Genomic DNA, 4,173 nt, shown 5'->3' with positions numbered 1-4,173 from the left:
AGGTATTGCACTAACACTAGCACCCACGTCACATAAACCATGATAACAATGATCTCCTATCTTAACAAAAACCAGAGGCATGCCAACAACAGGCCTATGTTTGTCTCTAACGTGAGGTTTAGCAATTCTAGCAGCATCTTCACAGAAGTGAATATTATGTCCCTCAACATCGTCGGATAGAAGATCTTTGATAATAGCAATGCTAGGTTCAACTCTAATTTTCTCAGGGGGTGTAGGTGTTCTAATATAGCCTCTACGTATCACAGTTCAAGCTTTAGAATGATCCTTTATCCTAACAGGGAAAGGTGGTTTCTCAATGTAAGCACTGGGAACCATAGGATCATTATAGGCAATGACTTTCTCTTCAACTGGAGTGGGTTTAACTACATTGACTTCTGAAGGAGGATGATATTTAAACCACTTCTCTTTGGGGAGATCAATATGAGCAGCAAAGGATTCACATAATGAAGCTACTATCTCAGAGTCAAGTCCATACTTAGTACTAAAGTCACAAAAAGTATTTGTCTCAACAAAGGATTTAACGCAATCAAACATGAAATTCATACCTGACTCCTTACCTTCTTCAAGCTCCCAATCTTCAGAGTTGCGTTTAATTCTCTCCAATAAATTCCATTTGAAGTCAACATCTCTCTTCATAAAAGAACCGGTACAAGAAGTGTCAAGCATGGTGCGATCATCATGAGAAAGCCGAGCATAGAAGTTCTGAATGATAATTTCTCTCGAGAGCTCATGATTGGGGCATGAATATAGCATTGATTTAAGCCTCCCCCAATCTTGAGCGATGCTTTCTCTGTCACGAGGCCAAAAATTGTAAATATAATTCCGATCACGATGTACTAAATGCATAGGATAAAACTTTTGACTAAATTCCAATTTCAACCGATTGTAGTCCCATGATCCAATATCGTCACATAGCCTATACCATGCCAATGTCTTATCCTTGAAAGATAAAGGAAAGACCTTCTTCTTGACCTCATCCTCGGGCACACCTACAAGCTTAAATAAACCACAAACTTCATCCACATAGATCAGATGCAAGTCTCGATGTGATGTTCCATCTCCTGTAAAAGGATTAGCCAGCAGTTTCTCAAGCATACCCGAAGGAAATTCAAAGCAAATATTTTCAGTAGGTGCAGCAGGTTGAGGAGCAACTCTTTGTTCTTCCGTTCGAGGTGAAGATACCCCAAACAAGCCCCTCAAAGGATAAGTATCCATAGTGACAAGTGACAATAAATTTCAGCACACTATATGAATGTTTCCTTACCAAGTTCCACTTACCAAAGGCGCTTCACTCCCCGGCAATGGCGCCAGAAAAGAGTCTTGATGACCCACAAGTATAGGGATCAATCGTAGTCCTTTCGATAAGTAAGAGTGTCGAACCCAACGAGGAGCAGAAGGATCTGACAAGTGGTTTTCAGCAAGGTAAACTCTGCACGCACTGAAATTGTCGGTAACAAGTGATGGTGTAGTGAGATGATTCGTAGCAAGCAACAAGTAACAAAAGTAGCAGCGGTGCAGAAAACTGGCCCAATACCTTTTGTAGCAAGGGACAAGCCTGGACAAAGTCTTATAGGAGGAAAAACGCTCCCGAGGACACACGGAAATTTCTGTCATGCTAATTTTCATCATGTTCATATGATTCGCGTTCGTTACTTTGATAGTTTGATATGTGGGTGGACCAGCGCTTGGGTACTGCCCTTACTTGGACAAGCATCCCACTTATGATTAACCCCTCTCGCAAGTATCCTCAACTACAAAAGAAGAATTAATACAAAGTCTAACCATAGCATTAAACTAGTGGATCCAAATCAGCCCCTTACGAAGCAACGCATAAACTAGGGTTTAAGCTTCTGTCACTCTAGCAACCCATCATCTACTTACTACTTCCCAATGCCTTCCTCTAGGCCCAAATAATGGTGAAGTGTTATGTAGTCGATGTTCACATAACACCACTAGAGGAAAAACAACATACAACACATCAAAATATCGAACGAATACCAAATTCACATGACTACTATTAGCATGACTGATCCCATGCCTCAGGAACAAAAGTAACTACTCACAAAGCATAATCATATTCATGATCAGAGAGATAATGAGTAGCATCAAGGATCTGAACATAAACTCTTCCACCAAATAATCCAACTAGCATCAACTACAAAGAGTAATCAACACTACTAGCAACCTTACAAGTACCAATCGGAGTCGCGAGACCGAGATTGGTTACAAGTGATGAACTAGGGTTTGGAGATGAGATGGTGCTGATCAAGATGCTGATGGTGACGAGTCCCCTCAAATGAGAGGAGTGTTGGTGATGACGATGGCGACGATTTCCCCCTCCGGGAGGGAAGTTTCCCCGGTAGGATCGTCCTGCCGGAGCTCTAGATTGGTTCTGCTCAAGTTCCGCCTCGTGGTGGCGGCGAATACATGAAAAAGCTCCTCCCTGATTTTTTTTCCTGGACGAAATCCTTAATATAGCAAAAGAGGGGGGCAAGTGGGCCTGCAGGCTGCCCACAAGCCCTCATGGCGCGGCCTGGGGGGTGGCCGTGTCGTGCAGGCTTGTGGCCACTTGCACGCCACCTCTTGCACTTCTTCGGCCCAGTATTTTTGATAAATCGGGAAAAATCCTCGTTGATTTTTACGGCGTTTGGAGTTGCGCAGAATAGGTGTCTCAATATTGCTCCACTTTCAGGCCAGAATTCCAGTTGTCGGCATTCTCCCTCTTCATGTAAACCTTGCAAAATAAGAAATAAAATGCATAAGAATTGTACCGTGAAGTGAAATAATAGCCCAAGAAGCGATAAATATCAACATGAAAACATGATGCAAAATGGACGTATCACGCAGCCCCTACCGAGTTGAAGTCCGGCCCTCCAGAGAGACTAACCGACTGGGTCAAGAAAAACATTGACTGGGGGTTCGCCAGGGAGGTGAAGTTGATGCAGAAGCGCATCAAGCTGCCAACATTCAATTAACCAATGTGATCCAGGTTGCTATGCGGCGGTGCATCCAAGCGTGCCAACATCTGGCAAATCCAATGTGGGTCTACAAGCTTGATGACCCTAAGGTCATCAAGGAGTTCTTTCGCACGACCCATGAGGACGTGTGGCGGATTTTGTTCAAGCCGCAGTCAGCGTGGCCAGCCAAGGACGAAGACACGGGCCTCGACGACAAGAATCCTCTAGTCGAGGTACGTTCGAACATTATTCCCCTCCGGAAGTTCCGATCTCTTTTAGAAAGATCTCACCTTTCCCCGAATGGTTTTGACAGGGGTGGTTGGCCCTTGCCAAGAACATCGACGAACCAGCTCCTCTTCCTGAGGAGCCAAGATCGGAACTACTGGTTGCGATGTTGGTTCCGAAGCCGTACAAGGCTCCGGAGCCGAAGAAAAATGAGACACGCGAAGGTCTCTGTTCCAGGGGTCCTCCGCACACTAAGTCCAAGGACACGCATGTTTCCTCTACCCGCAAGGCGGAGGAAGCGGAAGAGGAGGAGGACATGGACTCCTCCCAGTCCAAGAAGAGGGCGCCGCAAGAGGCGGAGAAGGAAGCCCAGCCTCCTAGGGCCCCAAAGAGGCCTTGCAAAGGCAAGGCCACTTCCCTTGGCATGGTCCAGACTCCGACGACGAGATCGAGGAGTTCCACATGATTCCTCGCCAAGCCCCCAAGGTCAAACCCCTGGCCCGAAGGTAAGAGCTCTGACGAGTTTATTCAGCAATCTTGTTAGAGCATTGATACGTCTCCATCGTATCTACTTTTCCAAACTCTATTGTCCTTGTTTTGGACTCTAATTTGCATGATTTGAATGGAACTAACCCGGACTAACGCTGTTTTCAGCAGAATTGCCATGGTGTTGTTTTTGCGAAGAAATAAAAGTTCTCGGAATGACCTAGAAATTTACGAGGATTTTTTGTGGAATATATAAAAAATACTGTCGCAAGAATCAACCGGAGACGTGGAGCGAGGATCCCACAAGCCGAGGAGGCGCCCCCCTGGCAGCGCCTAGCAGGCTTGTGAGGCCCTCGTGGCTCCGCTGCCTCCAATTCCAGCTCTATTTAGTCTCTTTCGCCCGGAAAAAAATCAAGGAGAAGAGTTCATCGCGTTTTACGATACGGAGGCGCCGCCACCACCTGTTCTTCCTCTGGAGGGCAGA

Source organism: Hordeum vulgare, chromosome 6H (assembly GCF_904849725.1).
Source record: "Hordeum vulgare subsp. vulgare chromosome 6H, MorexV3_pseudomolecules_assembly, whole genome shotgun sequence".
NCBI lineage: Eukaryota > Viridiplantae > Streptophyta > Magnoliopsida > Poales > Poaceae > Hordeum > Hordeum vulgare.
Note: the sequence above shows the minus strand (reverse complement) of the source record.